The sequence below is a fragment of the Opisthocomus hoazin genome, chromosome 2, assembly GCF_030867145.1.
Source record: "Opisthocomus hoazin isolate bOpiHoa1 chromosome 2, bOpiHoa1.hap1, whole genome shotgun sequence".
Lineage (NCBI taxonomy): Eukaryota > Metazoa > Chordata > Aves > Opisthocomiformes > Opisthocomidae > Opisthocomus > Opisthocomus hoazin.
Window position 1 is genome coordinate 120,611,751 of NC_134415.1, and position 22,557 is coordinate 120,634,307.

The window sequence follows — 22,557 nt, forward strand, 5'->3', positions numbered from 1 at the left end:
AAAGGTCACCTAACAGGGGAGGCTTCATGCCGTCGGGTGATCCGAAATACCCAATATGCCGTAATACCTCGGCCCAAGGGGAAAGTTAAGTCCTGACAGAGTTCCAGCCCTAACCGAGAACTTCCTGCTATTTGTGGCTTGGGGTCAGACCCTGAGGGTTATTTTGAGATAGGCTTTCGTACGTAGAAGCGCAGGAACGAGGGAGCCAGGGGGTTACGGGGCGGACGGGACCAGGACAGCCCTTCCTGGAAGCCCAATCCTGAAGAAAACTCGCCACCTGCCGGCCGCGGCCCCCGGCCGCCGCTCCGCAGCCTCCGGCAGCCCCAGCGCCCCCCGCGCGCCCGCCCTCCGCCTCGGGCCGGCAGCTGGGGGCTTCTGCTGGCGGGGGAAAGTCACCTCCGTCCGAAAAGCAGCCCCGCCTGACGCTGCTCAGCAGTGGTGCTTGACAATAGTGCTAATCAAATATTTCAGCGCTAATAACAGGCTCCCGACGCGTCAGCATTTTTGTACGGGTGAGTTCTGTTAAATGCTGTTTTAAAATGTATATATCCCCTTTCTTCCCCATGTGATTAAGCCAGAAATCTTTGTGGTTTCTTTTGTGATGTTTGTGTTGTTGCAGAGTCTTTTATTTGCTGTTACTGCTTTTATTTACTGTTACTAAACAGTCACTGGAGATTTTGACATTTCGTTAAAATGGTTCTGATTCCCGTAATGGGAAACAGAGCGCCTCTCAATGTTAAAGCTCACCATCTTACGACTTCGCTCTTTTCGTGTAGACGTTTTGGTAAGCAACACTAGATTCTTTAGCAGAGAGAAGAGAGATTTTTTTGTCAACCAAATAAGTCAGGTATGTAATGTTACCTTTTTTCTTAGTGTCTGCACTACAGTCAGCTAAGTCAAAGGAAAAATCCCGATCCACTTTGGGCAGAGCACAGCACAGTAACCCAAAACACAATGTGCACATTCTGCAGAGCTAGTACTGGCTTTACGTTTTGTTGGTGATGGTTGTGAATGCACAAGACACAGAAAAAATATTCACAGCTGGCAGATTCTGGTCTCAGCAGTGAAGGCTGGATTCATCCAGACTCAGTGACCGAGTGTCCCACAGTAGTGGGCAGTGTTCAGTGTCAGGCAGACACGAGATAAGGTGTAGGAATCCACCTGTCAGTTAAGCCAATAAAGCAAAGAAGGAGAGGAAAACATGGCTAGTTGTCCAAAATGGAAAGGAGCAATAAAGAAACAAGAAAGACTATTAAAACCCCTTACTTCTTTGCATTACATTTGAATTTCAGTTCCATACCCTACATCACAAAGCTGGCAAAGGTACTGAAGTTCAAAAAGAGTTTGTAGGAAGCAGGAATGTTGGAAGAATTTAAAAAAGGATGTACATATCATAAAATGTAAGCATAATATTGAGAAGTGAGAATAGAAATATTGGCTAGCAGAGACAAAAGAATTTAAAGAGGTTCCTGTGAGTTCATTTAGAAAATAACAGGAAAGTATTCTAACAAAAAGATGAACTCCAAAATAACAATTTCTGCTTAGTTTGTGGTAATATGCATGATCAGAGAATACCAGCAGAATAAGCAAATGCAGCTAAGGCAACTGGGGAGAGGACGTCACCAGTTTAAAGGTGAATGTAAGCCCTAAAATCACACTTCTCCACCCAGGAAAGGGACAAAGGGGGCTATGAATGAAAAGGCCCAGGATTAGGTCAATTGCTTCTACCAAATTCATCTATAGCTTTGTTCAGATCACTCGATCAGTTCTCTGCTCTGGTATATCCATCTGTAAAAGGTAGGTAAAAACACTCGCCGAAGTGCCAGGGATTATGTAAAGAAAAATATTAGATATCATATTTCACAGAGGGGAAAATAGCTGCTAGCAGTTTGCGTTTTCTTTGACTTGGCCTTGTCTCAGCTACCATTATATTCTGTCCTGGTTTAGTCACAATGCAATTTTTCAGCAATTTGGGGAGCATTTGTCTGGAACTGTCGGTTTGCCAAAATTACCTGCTAAATTGTACGTGTTTTCACAAAACCTTGCTCACACAAAGCAGCAGTAAGCTGCTAAACTTCTAGTGTCTCTTTTGGGGCAGATTTAGGGCCTGATCAGACACAAGGATTTCTGACTTCAAGCATAAATGAACGAGGGAAAAGAACCAAGGAAAAGCAGAGGTCTCTGCTCTATTTTAAATCAAATATAGTAATCTGTCTTTTGAGCAGGTGGCAGGGGTGCCCAGAGAACTGGGATTGCTGGCTGTGCTAGCTGGTGGTGATTTTAACATCCTTCCGCATTCGATCAAACAAACTCCAGCAGAACCCTGAATTAAAGTGTATCAGGGTGTCCTGGGTTTGGCCAGGACAGGGTTAATTTTCACCGGACTCCAGGAAGGGGCACAGCCAGGGGGTGGGGGCTGACCCCACCTGGCCAGACAGAGCCGGGTATTCCATACCATGTGCCATCACGCTGGGTTCCGGTGGGGGGGGGGCGGCACGGCGGGAACTCTCTCGCGGCTTGGGGGGACGTGGCGCCGGTGCTGTGCGGGAGAGCGGCTGTCTGGGTCGTGCGGTTCGTTGTTGTGTTTTCTTCTTATTTGTACCGTTGTTGTTCCTGTTCCCTCTGTCTGCTGTTCTGTTAAACTGCCCTTATCCCGACCCACCAGTTTCTGCCTGTTTCTTTTCATTCTCCTCCGCACGCCGGCGGGGGGAGGGGCGGCCGCGTGGCGCTTTTGTTGCCGGCGGCAGCCAAAACCAAAACACAGGGTTTGGGTGGGAAGACAGGAGGGAAGACAGGACACAGAAATCAGTTACTATGGCACAAGCTAGGTTGTCCTATGTCGACCAGCTGCTCTGTAGCAATTACTTACATGCATGCTTTGACCTGCTGTATGGAAAAAAATAACTTTGATTTCTAACTTTCATGCTTTTACTTGCAGTATACCCATATATGTTACGGGGCACAAGGAGAGCAATATGCTGAAGCAGAGCTACAAGAGAGAAACAGCAGCTGCTGTAAGCTGGTATGCTGGAGGTAACCTATCCATATCTTCATCCCATCTACATTCAAGTGCTAGAGAAAGAAATCCAAGGATAAACAGTAACATAGGTGCTAGGACATCTGTGGTTGATCAAAAAAGCTTTAGATAAATTCTGACAGAAGAAGATGGAAGATCTGAGTAAGGGCATCTTGTATCTCAGCTGAGCATAACCAAAATTAAGCTAGTGACTATCCCAAGTAACTTTCTCTAGTCTTTCTTGCTGGTGGAAAACAATTCCGAAGTTGACCAACTGAAGACATTGCATATCATAGAATCATAAGTTGGAAAAGACCTCTAAGATCATCAAGCCCAACCATCCACCCAACACCACCATGCCTACTAAACCATATCCCAGAGTGCCACATCTACACATTTTTTAAGCATCTCCAGGAAAGGGGACTCAACCACATCCCTGGGCAGCCTGTTCCAATGCCTGAACACTCTCTCAGTGAAGAAATTTTTCATAATATCTAATCTAAACCTCCCCTGATGCAACTTGAGGCCATTGCCTCTCATCCTATCGCTAGTTACCTGGGAGAAGAGACCAACACCCACCTCACTACAACCTCCTTTCAGGTAGTTGTAGAGAGCAATAAGGTCTCCCCTCAGTCTCCTCTTCTCCAGACTAAACAACCCCAGCTCCCTCAGCTGCTCCTTGTAAGACTTATTCTCTAGACCCCTCACCAGCCCCGTTGCCCTTCTTTGGACACACTCCAGCACCTCAATGTCTTTCTTGTAGTGAAGGGCTCAAAACTGAACACAGTGCTCGAGATGTGGCCTCACCAGTGCTGAGTACAGGGTCACGATCACCTCCCTACTCCTGCTGGCCACACTATTCCTGATACAAGCCAGGATTCTGTTGGCCTTCTTGGCCACCTGGGCACACTGCTGGTTCATGTTCAACCAGCACCCCAAGATCCTTTTCAGCCTGGCATCTTTCCAGCCACTCCTCCCCAAGCCTGTATCGTTGCATGGGGTTGTTGTGACCCAAGTGCAGGACCCGGCATTTGGCCTTGTTGAACCTCATGCAGCTGGCCTCGGCCCATCAATCCAGTCTGTCCAGACCCCTCTGCAGAGCCTTCCTACCCTCGAGCAGATCAACACTCCCGCCCATATGTCTTAGAGCTATGAGTGGAGGCTTAAAACTGAACCTTAACTCTTCACTAAGAGCTGTTCTCCTGTCAGATATCACTAATTCTGCTGGCTAGGTACTACCCAGTGATCATTACCATCCCCTCCCAAAGAAGAAAGACACAGCTGGAATCCAGTAATACTGCTTTTCTCGCCTGTGGGTAGTTATCCAGAGAGAGGTCTACGCTTGCATTTCTTGATGTTCTTCGGAAGATGCAGAGGTTGCCTTTTGAATCATGACTCTTAGCATAATCCTTAGGGAAGAAAAATAATTTAAAGGTACAACTGAGGGCTACAGTTACGGGAATGAACTAAGGCTAGACACTGAACCTGAGTGGAATTTCTGAGTCAAGGCAGTTTGGTCCTCTGCTTTCTGGGCATCCAGTTTCATATTTTCTTCTCATTAATTTCTTATACATCATTGTAAAGCTACTGAGAATTATTTTGGAGGTTTGTTTGTTTATTTATCCCTATTAGAAAGCTATTTCAGACTCTAACATCCACATCATACATCTCATGGGCAGTTTATTATATACATGAGTTCTTGTGCTAATTTAAATTCTCTTCCTTGGTATTCCTCTCTATTGGCTTTTTGTATCCCAGGGTAAACAAACCCTGTTCAGAAAGATGGATGCTTCATGTCCAGCTTTATTTTGCAGAACCTTCTCTGCATCTGCTTCATTCTGAATTCATATGTAGGCAAATGATACAGATGAGATATTGATGGTGGCTTCTACTGGTACCCAAGACAGGATATGCAATGTTTGCATGTACAGTCACACTTATCCATAGAAATAGGCTTGAGTAATGCACCATCTGAAAACAGTCCACTTTGGAGTAAGACTGTGCTATTCACAAACCAGACAGTTGTACAGTTTAGCTATTTCTTTCCAATTCAGTTGACCTAAACAATGTTGTTGGTTACAAACCTGCTTTCTGAACCGATGCATCCTCTCAGTGCGCACCTCAGTACTTGATGCCTTGCTGTGTACAGGCCATCTGAGTCTCTTTCCTCTTAATAGAGATCTTCTCGAGGCACTCTCATTTCTCTTTGCTTGGCTCAAGGGATAGGGTTTACTGAGGAAATAGAGTACAGAAAAGGTTATGATCTGCAAAGATGAGATGCTTATTGTGGCTGACTGTACCAAAGCTCCATTTCTTCCACTGAAATCCAGATAGTCCTGTCCACTACATTGGGACTGGTCATGTTTCCATCTGGGGGCCATTAGCCTCTTCCAGTAATGTTTACCTTGAACACCATCAGGCTAATTCAAACCAAGAGGACAACTGCACCTGCTTCCCCTCAGCCAACAGGGCAGCTGAGCATCCAGATGTTTGTAGCTGTGGTTGAGTTTAGATATTTTCCATCGACTTCTCACAGGAACTAGCAGTATCGCATTCCAGTGACCATACAATCCTGGCTTCCTCTCTTACAGGACTATAGCATCCTTTCCACCTTTTTTGTCAGTGTCAAACACCTTCCCTTTATATTTCTTTTTTCTGCAGCAAAGTTTGTTTGGTTTTTTTTTTTTGCATAAAGACCAAATCTGTACTTTTTCTGTCTTACTCACATTCTTTAGATTTTTAAAGCCAGTGTTTAAGCCAGCCATTGCTAGAAATAGCTGAACTACTGTATTGCTAAATATGCAGGAGGTGCTGGGGAATAACTGGCTGATTTTAACTTTTCAGATCGGATGAAACTCTTGTATGTCACACTTCATGACATTTTACTTACAGATTCTGAGCTGAAGCTCTTCCTAATCTGATTTGATTTTACATTATTTGATGGATGGCATTTGAATTTTCTTTGTCTGGCAATGGATTTCTTGCAAGCTATTTGCAACGGCGGAGACTGTTTTGTGTTTTCACACATTAATTAACTTTCTGATCATATATTATTGTTCTACTTTGACAATACATTGTGTTAGAGCTTTCAGCATGGGCATGTGAGCTGCAGACATTTTATAGCACCCCCACATTCCCCAGATTTCCATTAAAAAAAAAATCAGTCTCCAAAACATTATCACAAAATAAAATGACAAAAATAAGTGAGAAAGAATCTTTAGCTGAATCCTTCTTCTTTAATATTATTTTTGCATCATTTGGCTAGCCTGACTTTGACTGCCTGGCTGAAGGTTCACTTCAAAGCAATCTTCTACAATGGAGTTTTCCTTCAGTTTCTGTGACTTTATAAGGTTAATCATCATTGAACTGCATTGGTCTTAAGCTCCATGTGCAATGGACTCTGCAGATGCACAGTGAGATTTTACCACTCTGATATATGTACAGGGTTTAATATGGTCTGAATGAAGCAGATGATACAAAGTAGTCAGCGGGGTTTTTTTTAAGTTTATGCTACCTGGTTGTTGTTTTTTTTTTTTTTTTTTAAATGGAGTTACCAAGCAAGTTATCACTAGTAATCACTAGCAATTACAATCGAAATCATTACATTTTCTGAGGAGGAAGTCCGAAAATCAACAGGGAAGACTACCATTTTACTCAGTTTTAGAAATCTGCAGTGTAAAACTTTGCCTCTGAGGTAGGCTGCCGTGGAATCAGCGGGAAGAAGCAGGCAGTTGCAGAGTGCCAGTCATCTAACCTATTTTAGACCCTGTTCCTTTAGCATCTGCTGCACACAAATACACTCCTGCTATATTTGGCACAGAGTCACATTCTCGTATTGCTTATGTCCTTTACGCCTTCAGGATATAAGGTGGTAAAAAAGATAGCCCTATCCTCTCCTCATTCGACCTAGGGTTTCTCTGTTGATGATTCCAGCAAGCCTTGCTGAGTAATACCAGTGGGTAGGGTGTACCTTTAGAAATGCACAATCCTGTCTGGTAAGACTTGGCCTGAACCCACCAAATCCATTGATTTCATGTTTAGTTAAGTGAAGGTGATGTTATGAGTCCATGACTTCTGTTAACGTTTTTTTTCCAAATAGCATGTGAACATGCTTAAGCCTTCTAAGTTTTACTAAAGATTAATAATTTGAAGGGGATTTCTTTTTGGCAAAGATCAGAATGGCCATTTATTCATCGTGGAAACAGAACTTACCAGTATAAGGGCAGAAAATACAGATTTCATTCTTGAAAGGAGTTTGTGTTGGGGATGGGAAGATGAATGGTTCTGGCTAATGTTCTTTACCGTCTCTCATAGCCAAGAAGAAAAGATGTCCAAGTCCAGTTTCCTTCCTGTGCCATCTGTTCATTGATTATGCAGTTGCCTTTTAAGCAGGTACAGATTTCCTGGAGGGACGGAGTTGGGGGCTTTCTTGATATGAGCTATTAATCCCTATCTATTATTCTCTGCTGGAGGATTAGGTGCTTCTCGTATTACCAGAGCAGTGGGAACATGAGTTTTGCCACCACCGCATCACAGGAGAGGAAACAAGGTGTCAGAGGGAGGAGGAATCTCTTGCTGTGTTCATGGCAGATGGGAAAACCCTGAATGGGTAGACTGATTGTAGCCATGGCTGAGGGTTGGAGCTAAGCCTTGGGCTACACTACTTTCACTAGCCCTGCATCGAGTGCACATATCTCCCAGGATGAGTCACCATCCTGGTACCATGCCATTCACTTAGGGGCTGTGTTTAGTCCCATTAAAGGTCAAATGATAACATTTCTTACAAGTGTTAGAAAAAAGGATCAAAAGGAGGCATTTCCACAGTTCTCAGGGAATGGTCCTAATACAAGGTTTTGTGATCAAGCACCATTTGTGAATGCAGAGATAAACTTGGGTGTTTGCATGCGTGCATGTGTGTGTGCACATGCAAGTATGTACATGTACATAAAAGAGTAACACATGTTGCCTTCTTTTGTTGGCAGCCTAATACTTTGGGTACTGTCACACAGGGTGGGAGCAGAACGTTCCAGTTGCTTCAGGCTGGGGTGGGTCTGAACCAGTATCCCAGCAACAAGAAATGTAGTAAAGGATGTTTGTCTAGTTCCCATCTATTTTTTTAAGAAAAGTGGCTCTGCATGGAGCGTAATCATGCTCAGATTATCTCCCCTCTCAGGTCCTAGACAGTCAACAGTGCTTAGGATGGACTCAACACTCAGCTGCCCTATTTAGGATACCGTGTATGTCTTGGTTGCATACAGACGTACTCCAAAGTCAAAACATTAATTTTACATATTTGTGGGAATTAGTAGAGCTGAAATCATTCTTCTGAAATTCAGAATTTTTAGCTGGGACTTCAGCAGCACACAGTCAGCCTAAGTCTCAGTCTTTACTTGGTGAAGGAACAAGGAGGAAAAGCTTTTCCCTCCTCAGTTCTAGGGCTGTTTAGACTTCTGTTAGTTTCATTCTTTGTTCCACTCCTTTTGCTCTTTGCACTAACCTGCTCACTATCCCACAACAGTTATTTTTTTTCTCACCATTTGCCTGCGGTGAGCTATCTTTGGCAGAGGGTTTCTGCTAAGGCAATGAAGAAACTGTGGACATGTTGGGGAAACTGTGATGGGAGCAGAGTCAAAGGCAGTTAAAGGGGGAGTTTGTGCAGCTATTCCATAGCCAAGTTTTGACAGTAAAAGTGTTCACAAGGTGAATTCTCTCCATCACACAGGGGAATAGCTCCCCACACAGCTGTGCCTGTGCTAGAGAGAAAGTTTTTTGTGTGTGTTTTAGGCTGTTTGGACAGAAATTAACATACTCACCAGGGCTGAGGGGTGTGGGGACAAACTGTGATCCTTTTCTCTTGTGGTCTGGTTGGACAGGACCTGGAATAGAGGGTGGCCCATACACACATATTGTATCATGGCTGAGGAGTATATAAACACAGCATAGCCAAAATCTGTGACCTAAGAAGACAGGTTCAGTGAAAAGCTCTTCACCTGCCAGCACTAAAGTTTATAGGTTTCTTTTTCTTGGGTCAGTGGCTTTATTAAGAGCTGAAATACTGCAGGGTGAGTATTCTTTAATATACTTCCAGCTGCTGGGGATATGCTTATTTGTAACATACAAATTTTCCAGTAAGAGGGGAAATTCAAACAGAAACTGGGAGGAAAAAAAGTAATGAATAATCCAGAAAAACTGTTAGATGTCTAACTGACACTTTAGACACTTAAATCCAACTGTAACATGAAGGTGTCTGCTTGGATGAATCCTGGAGACATCCACGTTTTTGACAGTAAAATGTATCTGCGCTTGCATACATACAATGTCGGTGAAATGTGTCTGCTGCACACATACACAGCTTGCACTTGTTCTTTAATAAATAGTTTTTGGAGGAGGGTCTAGAGCCGAGCTTTTTCAAGTTAATATACAGGCTACAACCCAAACCAGAACTTTTTATCAAGCAAGCTAGAGAGAGAGCCTCAGCCCACATTCACCTACAGAGCAAAGGTGCCTTCTCCCTGGAGGGAAATACTTTGATTCAGATTCCTGCTATAAATTAGGAAGAGGAGGATATACAGGGCTCTCATACACCAAATGACTGGCCTAATCTCTAGCATGGTGGCCATAATACCATTGGGTTCTTCCTTTTGAGAAAGGCACAGCCTGGGCTAGGCATATAACTTCAGTCGTAAAGCCAGAGGCTGACTTAAACTATAGACGGAGCAAGGCAGCAGCTGAAGGTTGGAAACTGATAAAAACCCAGTGTTGGCTCTACTTACTTTGTTTATGGCAAAGCCCAGGCATTAGGGCTTTTCTTTTCCCTCTGTTTTGTGTCCAGTTCCCTTTATCCCTTTCCTCAGCAGAGCAACCTATTGCTCCTACTCATTTGGAGTAAGCTTCTGAGAAGTCTAAAGTTGGTGCTGTGGTATGGAAGGAGGCTGTAACTCCCCGACAGGATGGACAGAGAAGCCAACTTCTTAGGTTTTTTATTTGATTTTTTTTTCACCAGTCCAGCCAATTACACACAGAAGGCAGTGTTTTCTTAGTCACTTACTTATCTATAGGGTCGCTGTGTATTTTTTTCTGGGGCTAAGGGTCCACAGCAAGGCAAATTACTTAGGGTTTTGGCTAAAGTAAGGTTTAATCTTTAAGGTTAAGGTGGTTCAGTGCTTGATATCTGATAGTAAGTAGAAGAAATACTGTTTTGGAAATATAAAATACTTCGTGATAAAAAAATCATCAGTACTGAGACACAGGACCCATGAAGGATCAATGCATTTGGGTTTATGATACTTCTGTAATATATCTTTTCCTATCTACTCAGCATCTGAGGAAAACACTTAAAAGATGTAAGGCAAGAGGATCCTAAAGCATCGAACTTCTGTGTGCAAGGCACTAAATGAATTGTCAACATATACATGAATTGTACACGAATTTGGGACTGAAGGAAATCCAGATCATATTCATGTTCCTTTAAAATCCAGACTGTGATATTTGAAAAATTTCTTCCAGACATCTGTCTATCTTCTCAACTGTTCACTTGCGTTATTTTAGATAGGTTTTTTTGAAGGACAGCTCATATATTAATTCTTCTCCAAGTAAAATCAAGTTGAATTAAAGTTATTTAGACAGGATAGAAAAATTGGACAAAAGTTTAACTAAGTAATTCCTATGCAAACAGCATCCTTGGTGCTGGACCACGGTGCTGGTGTTCGCTGTTCTCCCTACCTTACTTCTCCAGAGACTTAGATGTCCCTGGTGCTGTCTCCTCTTCTATTAACACAAAGAAGGTTCCCTGCCTCCATCTGTTGAAAGAAGTCATTCTTGGCCTTGAGGCTCTGCCCATTTAGAAAGTCTCTTTGTTAAGGAGGGAGACAGTTATGACTAAACTCACCAGACAAAAGCATATATATGAGCATATATAAAGTTTCTTTATGTTTCTCTTGCTGTAGGCTTCTCAGCCTCTTTGAAATAGGAGTTTTTCTCAAAATGCTCAAACAATAAGCCACATTCTCCATTGACTCCTTCTGTGACATTTTTGGCTTTAACCTTTGTGTTTCTTAGTTTTCTCTGCTGTAAAACAAAGGTAATAAAGTTTAGGGCTTTTTCTCCCTAATATTATTTGGAGGTCTACCGTAATTCACAGAACAATTCTAATTCCCCCAAGCCACAAATATTTTGGCTAAAGGGAATATGTGATTTTCAGAGGTGCCTGCCCAACAATTTCTGTATCTTGGACTCCTGTGAGGTGTGTTAAGCACCACAACATGGACACACATTGACATGAAAAATTGCCTGTCACAACACAGACACAAAAATTGCTGCTTTTGCCATTCTTGCTGGGTGTTTAAGAAGAAGATAATATCCAACTGAGTAAAAAGTAGCAATCTTCTCCTGTATAAGAGAGAAATGTATATTTCCATGGTAATGGAAATCTTCTATTCTTCTGATGTGGAAGTCTTATCTTTTAATTGACGTATCCTCTGTCCCCCCAGAATTATCCTTACATACACCAAGCATTACACCCTTCCCTTCAGAATGCATAAGTGACATGTGCAGCCAGCAATGCTCCAGCAAAGCTCTTATCGGTAAAATATTGTGTTAGCTGAATACACCCTGTGAGGAAGAAATCTCCATTAATAAGTGAAAAATAAGCATCACTCGTAAAGGAAATGGTTAAAAGAGGCAGAAGTGCTGTAAGACAGAATCAGAGAAAGCACATAATCCCAGCTTGATGCAATTACTCTAACATGAATTTAAAATAAAATTAAAGTTAACAGTTTAAACTGATGTTTGAGGGTTTTTAAAAAGATTTAGTTTCCCTTGGAACCACTATGTTATTTGAGCCACTGTAATCTCAGAGCGCAGTGCTCATAACTTTTCTCAAGCACAGTTACTACTAGATTGTGCCCACAGGTTAAGTTACAAATGTCTAAAAACCTTAAAATTATTAAACCTAGATTAAAGTGTTCAGAGAATATGGTGTTATTTTAGTTTCCTGCCATATCCTACATTTACTATAAAACTGTTATATTGGCATTCTAATAAAATGTCATAAAGCAAGTATGTAAGGAGGTGTTTTGGGTTTGTTGCAGTCCGATAGAAGCCAAGTTAACATGGCAACCAAAATGTGTAACAGAAACACTTAAGTGTTTTTCATAACTGCAAACCTTGTAACACACTAAGAGAACGTTGACTACTGGGCAGTGCATTGCTGAAGGTCACTGCTGTATATTCTTGATGCTTCACCTCAGATAATTTCCACACAACTCAGAACTTCACTATCTGAAGTGAATAACCTACCTTCTTTCAGTCACACTCTTACCCACTAGAGCCCACAGGTGTCCCTTTGACTCCAGCAGCCACATTTAAAGAAGAAGGAGCGATTTGTTCCTTGAACCTTGGGAGCAAAGTGATTACACTCTGACTGATATTTAGAAAATTTAGAGCAGGAAGGGACCTACGAGATCCTCTGGGTGTCTCGTTTTTCCTAAGATTCCTCACACATTGAAGAGCACCTTATCCTGATGCCTACCCAATGAAAATACAACATTAACAGAGTCTGTGATGTCTGTAATACCCCATCTACTGAGTAAGCTCCTGTTATTTTTCCTATCTGTAATGCACTTGTTCTTTGCTCTGGTACACAGATGTTTCAAAGTTCTTTATTTAGCTCAATAATAAAAAAAAAAACTGTCACTTTATTAGACCTCAGTTGCTGTTCACAAAAATAGAAGGGTTCAGTGGTGTCTGAACTATAACTTAAAATTTTACCTCCTGGCATATTTGCAGTGAGGATACAGTCCACCTTGTCTGGCAGATCATCAGAACGTTCCCTTTTGAGGCACCCAAATCAACACTATTCTTGCTATCAAGGAACAAACAAGTTTACTCCGGCTCAGTTCTGAGAGAAAGAAAATTACTCGATAATGTTGCTTTCCCCTAATGAACTCCAGATGAATCCTTTAAAAATTTTTAGTGCAGTTACCTGTGATAAGGCTGGGGTTTTTTTCTCTGTAGTAAAACCTCCGCTGAGAGTATGGGTAGCTAAATGACTGTATTCACATACAGTACAACAGTGTAGAATAGGAAATTATACAGATGTATGAAGGAAAAGTAGGGGAGCAAGAGAGCTTTGTGAAAGAGAAATACCAACACTGTCTGGGGAGGTGTCTTTTACATTTATTCACCTCAGCTGTTTGGAGAGGAAAATGCAAGAAGCTACTCTGCTTCCAGAGTCAGTGCAGTCATTTAAACACCAATCAGAAGTACGTATAATAAAAAAATATATACTTCTGACTAGCGAATCAGACAATATACTTTGCATCAGTCAGCAATGCTTGGGCAGACTGGAGGAAAAAGTGCTAAAAATGTTGCATGAGCACAGACACCTCAGTGATCCATAGCAGAAAACCTTGAGGAATAGAAAGAAGCCTAGTATGTCCAAATAATAATAATAATAGTAATAATAATTAATTTAAGAAAATGGTTAATTAAAATGATTGAAAAATTCAGCTCAGAACTGACCACAATTTTCACTGAAGATGATATGAATTTAATAAAATAGTTTCCACTGAAAAAGCATTTAGCAAAACATTAAAAAATATTTTAAACTTTTTCTTTGTGAATATCCTCCCACTGTAAAACTACCCAACCCTATTAAACATTTTGTTTTGAGGCAATATTATGAATTCGACAAACTTTAATTTTTGAATGAGGGTACAGATATTTCAAAGATAAAAAGAAAGGCACCTTTGATTCAAATAGGACGGTGAATAATCTGTTATCCACTGTGGCTTGACTGCTTTCTTTTTTGACATGAAGAAAAAACCAAAACTTTAAACCACAACACCCAAAAAGCAATTGCTGACACAATCTCAATTGCAACTGAAGATCTCAGCAGCACAAGCGAAACTGAGGAGGTGAATATAGACAAATGACTTCAGATTGCCAATTAATCACTACCTAATTTGAGCAGACTTGTTCTCGCTATGGGTGTACAGCTCCTGATCCCTTACTGCTTATCTGTCTGATGATAGCTGAACTTTGCTTGTGCTCAGAAACCTGAAGTGATGTATAGCAAGAAAGGTGCAATTGTCGTGTAAGTGCAAAGACAAGACTGAAGCTAAGTACCATGCTACGTTCAGCACTTTTCAAATCTGAATGAATTCAGTTCCAATTATTTGCAGCAAGAAGCAGAAAAAAAGCATTTAACCAGCACCTGAAAGCCAATCACATCACCAAAATAGAAGTAGCCTTAACAATGCTGCTAGAGAAAATGCATTATAAAGGCAAGGGAGAGGCTTCTTCCTGTCAAATCTACTGTATTTGTTTCCAATCAAGCAGTGGTGAGGATCATTTGGAGTCCCACGTGTGCCTCACATGCTCTCACAGAAATTAAATGAGAAGTGTGCCATTAAAGCCTGTAAGTCTTTAACAGAGAACTCAGGTTTGCCAACACCAACAGGCCTGGTACATCCTTTGGATCATTAACAGTTAAAGTGCAATGTATTTGAAGGTCCTGTCTGGCTAGCTCAGAGACATCACTGTTTCTGTTGGTACAGGTAGCAGAACTTTTAAGTCTCCTTACTGTCAAAATATCTCCATTTCTTGAACCAGGAACCTCTCTGATACAGCTGGTAGAACTCATGATGAGATAAGTGATGACGCTTGAAAGGTCTTTGAGCACAAGATCATCATTCCCAAGAGGGAAACAGTTATGGGTCAAAGTAATTCCAACATTTTGCTAGCTCAAATGATAGCCAGCGTAAGTGCCATAGCGGGAAACAGCAATGGTTCATGACGTGTTGAACACTACAGTCAGGACCACTTACAAAGTCTGGCAGTATGGATAGTGGAGGCAGGTGACAAAATGAGCTTGAATAATGCAAATAAAAGTGCTACTGTCAGAGTCTGAAATCTTCATTTGATTTTAATTTGGTTCAAGTTTATGAAAAAGAAAACAGTTGCTGAATTTTCTATAAATCCCACAAAAATACTGATCAGTTTGGCATAGAATAGGAAAGGAAATTATTCTATAAAAACAGGACAAATTTTAACATATCAGAAGTTTTGCTGCCTGCTCCAGGATGTAGTCAGACTCTTCAACGTTTATATAATTAAGATAATTTTCCACCAGATTCTAGTAGACTAAAATATCCTGTGTGAATCAGATAGAACATGGATTTCCCAATATCCTTCAGGCTCCTCATGAGAGCTATTTACTTCAGACAAATAGTGAGGTTTGTACGGATAACACATTCCTTAAAATGAAAAAAAATCCTGAGAAAGTTTCTTGAAAATTGCTGTGTTTATGACACAAGTTTTCATTTTGATAAATCAGCATTTTCCAGCAGAACAAAGCTAGAAATGTGGAAAAATCTCAGTCTGTTCTCATATAGATGCCTTTGATCTTTGACATTAACAAAGATAAGAGATATTGTCGTGAAGGTGGGGTCATGAAAACAAACTGCATGAGATTTCAGAAATGTATAATGAGTTTTCTTGATGCTGAGAAGGTGTGAAACACACTGGTATCTATTGTTCTTACGAGCCTAATATTAGGTCATATTTTGACGTAACAGAAATATACTTCAGCGAAATGTGAATATAGAATCATACAGCTCGAAGACACTTCAGGTAGCCGTCTAAAGCATGCCTGTGCCCAAACAGAGTCACCTGTATCTATGGTACTCCCTAAGATCTTGAGTAATGGAAACTTCACAACCTTGTCTAGGTAAGAAGCATCAAGGCAGTTAATTTTTTGCTTCCACTGACACAAGACTGTAAACATTATCATATTTGTTGTCTAACGTGAAAAGACAGACACATCCCATTCTTCTGTGACCTGCATTTTTTTGGAAGGACCAATATAGATTATGTTGTAATTCTGGAGCTTTGGAGGCAAGATTTTATTTTCTGGCTCAGCATCCCCTTTTCAATATGACTTTGGGTAACTCTGTCTCTGCAGTGTTTTATTTCCTCAGAAATATAATGAAAGTTGTACCTCCCTGTTCCACCAGGAAATGCAAGAAGGAGAAACATCATCAAGGAGATTGACCCACTGTCGACAAATTTCTAGTAAAGTCCCCAGACCTCTCCTGTAAACTCAATCTTCCCATTGCTCCTCAGGCCAGGACGGTGCCAGGAATACCAACCTTTGAGATTCTTTTCTATGGGAACATGGTTCTTTTTTCATATAGGAGGCTGTTTTAGGCCAATGACTTCAAGATTTCTGGGCTACTTCTGTAATAAGTAAACTAAATTCAGAAGGGCTTGAATCTAAGCATTTTCTCATGACCGTATACACAACTGCTGGCATGATCCCTGGCCTGGTTCTGGCCCATGTTCATGAGCACTCCCCCACAGTGCCCAGGCACATTGTGTGGGATTTCATCGGCCAGAAGCTGCTCTCAACAGCATACATGAGACCTATCAGTTTTGGGAATTCAGACTTACAGATGTGAACTTTACCAGGCCCCTAAAATGCTGGAGAACAGGCACTGTACCATTTTATTTACTAGTAGAGATGTAGTCACAGGTCTGAAGGCCAGGAATAGTCCAGTTTGACTGAGACTCAGGGACACAGACAAATTAACAAATAAAAATATCTGGATTGCTGTAGCATGTTACTCTCTTCCAGCAGTTCTTTAGGGTCTGTACTATTCTACACAGCCGATCAGGAGAGCTGGGCGCCTCAGAGAGGGATGCCGAACACACAGTATGAGCCGTAGACAGGTTAGCAGCTGTTAACATCAGGTTTAACTTACATCGCCAAATCAAATTTCTAAGGTTAAGCAAAGTAAATAGCAACTGCAGTTAGATAAGGGGAAAATCAGAATACAGCAATAGGCTTCAGGGTGAGTGTCTCTAGCTTTGGCTTGGACCCAGACTGGCATGTTAGTTTTGAATTCTTCCATGAGCAGAGACATTTCACAAAAGATGAACCTATTATGATGTGGGAGCACTACAGAAAGCCTTCCACATGGAAGTTGTGCTAGCGCCCTTATTATACCTGAGCAATACCAACTCAGATTCCTCCCCTCATATCAACTTTTAAAGTACTGCTTCATGGGGAAAGAAAGACAGTCTCTCAGGTAACCAACTCCCAAACCACTTAGGTCTTTATAGGTTAAAACCAACACCTTGAACTCAGCCCAAAAATTTATTGGCAGCCATTGCAGCTTTTGGAGACTGGGTTTTTTTATGTCCTCTCTGCATGATGCTCCACTTAATAAACAGGTGGTTGAATTGTGCACATTAGATTCAGTTGCCAAATGGCCTCAAGATGTAGCCTCACACAGAGTGCATTAGAGTAATCTAACCTTGTGGTAAGAAAAGTATGGATAACTTGAGCAGGGACCACATGTGACAGGAAAGGTTGTGCTCTTCTTGCCAAACACAGCAGGAAGGAAAAAAAAAACCTCTTGGCTCACTGCATCTGCTACCACAACATCATCAAGCTGCCCAAGATCTTCCACGTGCTCAAAGACCTGAATGCTCAATGGGAAGCTGGACCTAAGTTCTGAAATAAGGCGCTTGGATTCTCTGGTGTTCTGGAGCACGAAGCTGGAAATTATGTGACAGATTCACTTAAATTGAATAATGGAAGTTTTCATGACTAGACGTAAAATGAACAATGTAGCCTGTAATATACTCCTTGTGTTATTTATTCTGATACTAAATGTAATTTTATGCTGTTCCTATGATTTCCATGTGGAATGTGCTTACTATTTTGAATTCATAAGATCACAAGTTTGTCACTGAAATGGGAGCATGAATGTGCTTACTATTTTGAATTCATAAGATCACAAGTTTGTCACTGAAATGGGAGCATGAGGTTTGGGAGAATGCATGTGGGCTGCTGAGGATCGGGAGAATGGTGGTATGAAATGTGGCATTACAGCACTAAGAGGCCATTTCTGCTAAATCAGTCATCAATGAAATAGTTAAAAATGTAGACATCTTAACTGTCACTTGTATTCTCCAGAAAAGTCTAAGTGAGGGGATTATGTTGGAAATCAACATTGTATTGCTATATTTCTTCAACATTTTCACCCCTGTTTGAAAGCAGAAATCAGTACCTTAGCACAATAACAAAGTCTGCTGCGGTGGGAGAAATTGAAATTTTCCAGCAAACAGTCTTAGCTAAGGAACCATGAGATATCTAAACCCTAGATTATCGTAAAGGTGTGAATCTGTTGATTGTCCATATTAAAGAAGGGTAAAAACCTGAAAGCAGTGGAGTCCTCGCTTCACCTTGCCCAACTCTGTCAGTTTCTTTCAAATTTTACTTTGTCTCGTTCTCACGTACGTGTCTGCTTCTAGTAGTGTTTTCCACTGGATTCTGGACATCTTAATTAAATAAGGACATAAAAATAAATAGATTTCCACCAAACACAAATTTAAACAGTCTTAAACATTGTGTTATCATTGCAGCTTTTTTTAGCGTGTGTCAGTTTTTTTTAGGTTGTTTCAGGTTTTCTTTCATGGATAAAAGCAGTTATTCATAACCACTAAAAAAAGAGCTTACTCATTCCCAAATTAGACAGAATATTTGATAAATTATCTACACAATGTAGGAACATTCATTTCATTTGCCTGTGTGGTTTAAATATCCTAATGTCTATGCCCTATTTTCTTTACTGCTGAGTTTTGCATAATGTATACTTTAGAAAATACACATGCGAAACATTGCCACTACTCTGTTTTAATCAAAGTACACTGAAAACGAATGCTATTGTAAAAGCAATCGCCTAGAGTCCTACTAAGTTACTGATACTGTCAATTAGCTGATTTTAGCCACAAAGAAAATGAGGAGTGGCTGATGCAGAGGCCTCTGTTTGCCCAAGAAAAGATTTGTCCAAACAACCTGTATAGGTGCTACTGCTGCATTTCCTCCACTCCTCCTGAGAAAGCTCCTCCTTTGAAAGAAAATGGTTTTTGGGCTGTTGAAAGACTGTTCAACTTCAGTACCTGATCTTGATGTGGATGGGGGCTGACTTTGCCATCAACGGAGCTAACTGCAGGGTGCTTTGATAAACTCAGTTTATTCTTTTATTGCTTTAAGTATTGTAGTGAAAACAGGATTTGCATGTCATTTTTATTATAATTTGGTTTCCTGTTCAGGCTAAAATAGCATTTGAAACTGCAGTTTATCCACTCGTGAACTAGAACAATGTCTTGTAAAACTGTGCTGGGTTTACGCTCTTTTCCTTATTTGAAACATATGCAGAAGCTTATGGTTGTGATCTAGGATTAATACTGTTATAGGCTGGGTTAAGTCTAGTTGGAACTGCTGGGTGTGACCGTCACTCTTCATTTAAGATAGTAGAAACAGGCTCATTTATGATGCGATAGCGGTATTCAAACTGAAACAAAGGCACACCCAAGGCCACTAAGGAATTTAAACTATCTTGGAGGAAGGCTTTGCTGGATATATTTTAGCTGGGAATGTGTGTACATGTATCTGTATGTCAGAGAGAGAGAGTGAGAAACAGTTAAAGTGCAGAGAATTTCACATTATGAAGCCTTTCATGGCAAAGTTAGGGTGAAAGATGCCTTTCCATTTCTCTCCTGCCTTATCTGCTTGCTCCCCTCCACACACCCTTTCCACTCCTCTGAATATGATTAGCCATCCAGTTTGCTGTTAAAGCTATTTATGTGGCTGTAATCCCTGCATATTGTCCATTCCTGGAGGCAGCTGAGTCTGGTGTGTTCACACCTTCTGTTATATCCTGCTTCCATTTAGGCATCTGTCTATTTGGGTTTGCATTGTCAACAAACAATCTGGAGCAAATGCTGTCCCAAATAAGTATGCATAACTATAGCCAACTTCAAAACTGGGCATGCATCCATCCCATGGGGTAAATGATTAGGAATATATCTCAGAAAATAACATTAATAGAAAAGAACTATTAGTTTTAGGCATTACAGTGTGAGACGATATGATATGATTAGCTACACTGACTCAACAAATATACAATAAATCTTCCTCAAATTATTTTTATTTCAACTAGAAGAAACTTACTATCAAAATTTAATGCTTTCCAGGGACAGAGGAAACGCAAGCCAAACCTTGTAAGTCATTTCAGTGATCAATTAACTCACAAAAGACTAGAATTTCCACTTTGTTTCAAGGCTGAATTTGATCATGTTTATTTTCAGTCACTAGTTCTAATAAGTCTTTGCTGCTAACTATCTGTTCATCCACTCAGGTCAAACCTGATTCTGGTTCATAAATATTGCAGATAGAGTGGAGTCCCCAAGTCTTAGCTGTAAAACAACTTTAGTCATCCCAGAATTTCATGTCCAAGTTCTTTCTATCTCCACAACATGCTACAGCACTGAAGGTCCAACTCAGAGCACAGCATCCCGTTAGTGGTTCACATCACCATATCCAGAGATAAAGTCGTCTAGCTTCTTAGAGCTTCCTCTCCTCATATATATAAGCACTGTATTATCCTTTTTGTTTCAGTGTATACTGAGAATTTGAGGTCAGCTCTTTATCCTTCATAACTCACAAGCCATTCACAGAGGTACTGCTTCCCTAGTCTGTAAATATAGTTTGCTTACGCTGAAAACCATTTCAGTTGCCTGCAGCTGACCACAGAATCCAAATTATTCAGTGTAACTGATTTATTCTCTTGCTTATTAAGCATTCTTTCCTATCTAAGTAATCTCTAAATATTATATACAACAATTCTGTGTTTTCCTCTGGTTAATCAATAAAAACCTTAAGTAGCAGATGCCCATGAATTAAAGCTTGTAGGACTCCATCGGAGATGTCTCACAAGTGATTCCTTGTTCACAATTCCATAAGGCTCCTTAACCAGTGCTTCATTTATCAGAGCAGAACTCTGAATCTACAACATATATGTTTCTCAGACAAAGTAAAAGAAAATGCCAAGTCAGATACCTTACAGAAATCTATATATCAACATCACTATTACCGAAATGTTTAATTTCATCAGACATGTGAAAGTGCAGCCATAATATGAAAAAAGCAGACAAGATCTGTATGAATTAATGTTTCATTCTGATATTCACTACATTGTTCTTCAATTCTTTATTAAAGTATGCACAAATTACCCACTACACTATTTTGCCAGGGACTAACACCAAAGCTGACGTTCTTATAGTTAAACTTTCACAATGTTACCACAGTTATAGCTTCCTTCTACACCTCTACAGCTTCTTCAGTTTCAGACAGCTCATGTGCTTTCTCTCTTCCCACTGGCAGATGCAGGAATTCTCACCTATTGATTTAACAGCCTCCTGCTTGGCTGTAAAACTGGAAATACTTTCTGCACTGTTCTTAGATAAGAATGTGTCCTCTAGCTCTGTCCTGAATAAAAAGCAGAAATACCCATTGAACACTGTTTCCCTTGTGTCATTAGCAGTGGGTGAAATAATATGTCCAACTACATAATGGCATGGACACTCACAGGTTTTCTTTGGTGCTATTACACTTCTGTACTCTGGCAAAGTGTTCTTCCTTGCGTACTTTGGCTTCTTTTGTAATTTTTGCTACAGTTCCTTGTCTAATACTATACCTTGCTGCAGGTTTTCACTCTATTCCTCTTCCTCCAAGGTGAATTTTAATTTTCACATTTGCCATCATTTCTTCCCCCTCTTAGATTAGTTTATTTTGTCACTGGTAACAGGTTATCATTCTAGAGTTGTGAATCTGGGATAAGTGAGAGAAAACTTTTTGAAACACTTCCTGATTACTACTTAATTTTTGAACATTATTTTCTGTGAGTGATTTACATTCCTCTTTGTTGTCAGCTTTGTGATATTAACTCTCCTGAAACACCAGTCTGTAGCCACATCCTAAATGAAAGAAGTCATGAATATTTACTCCAGTGCAATCATTAGGTTTCACCTCTACAATGGCTTGCTTGGTTTATGTCAAGATGAGAACTAGGTAATTCACTTTTGTTGACTGCAAGATTTTTCAAATTGTTACATCTTACTTTCAAAAATTCTGAGTGTTTTAAACAGACAGTATGAAGTTTCCAGTAAAAGTATTAAAGATCTCCAGGATAATGCAGCTTGCTGTTTTTCTGACATGGAACAGATCATGAACAAACCAATCATTCAGTTTCCAATATTGATTATGTGCTACACACCATGATTTGCCTATAAGGGCATGGATTTAGTAGCATGTAGGATTATATTTGTACGTGGCATAGAAACAGGTGGGTGGAGATCACCACTTCCTTTTCCCTTTTGCTCACTAATCCATTTACATTATTTTATAATCCATAAGGCTACACCAAGGCTGGGTTTCCTGGATGTTTATTCCTTCTTCTGCTGGAAAGTTTTGCCTGGGCAGACAAAGTGGGGAGTGTTATATTTGTCTGGGATTTCCCTATGGCTGATAGCTCTAACTAGCTGGACACCTCCTACTCAGCCACTACATATCCAGAAATATCTGTGGGACTGACTATCTGCCTGTGCCTTTATTTATAGGAAGTACTAAGTTTAATGGCTCCACAGTCACTCTACAACACTAGAGTACGTCCAGTGCTTCTAGGAAATAC

General features: G+C 40.6%; 1 long non-coding RNA gene across 2 annotated transcripts; it reads left to right on the forward strand.

Annotated features, from left to right (window-relative positions):
- The first annotated feature begins 281 nt into the window (after positions 1-281).
- Positions 282-21,385, forward strand: LOC142360625 (uncharacterized). 2 transcript variants are annotated; one of them, XR_012763266.1, is made up of 4 exons: positions 282-512; positions 2,939-3,033; positions 7,331-7,408; positions 16,033-21,385. It is a non-coding gene; the product is annotated as an uncharacterized LOC142360625 (long non-coding RNA). The 2 variants fall into 2 exon arrangements; XR_012763267.1 differs by lacking the exon at positions 7,331-7,408.
- The last annotated feature ends 1,172 nt before the right edge of the window (positions 21,386-22,557 follow it).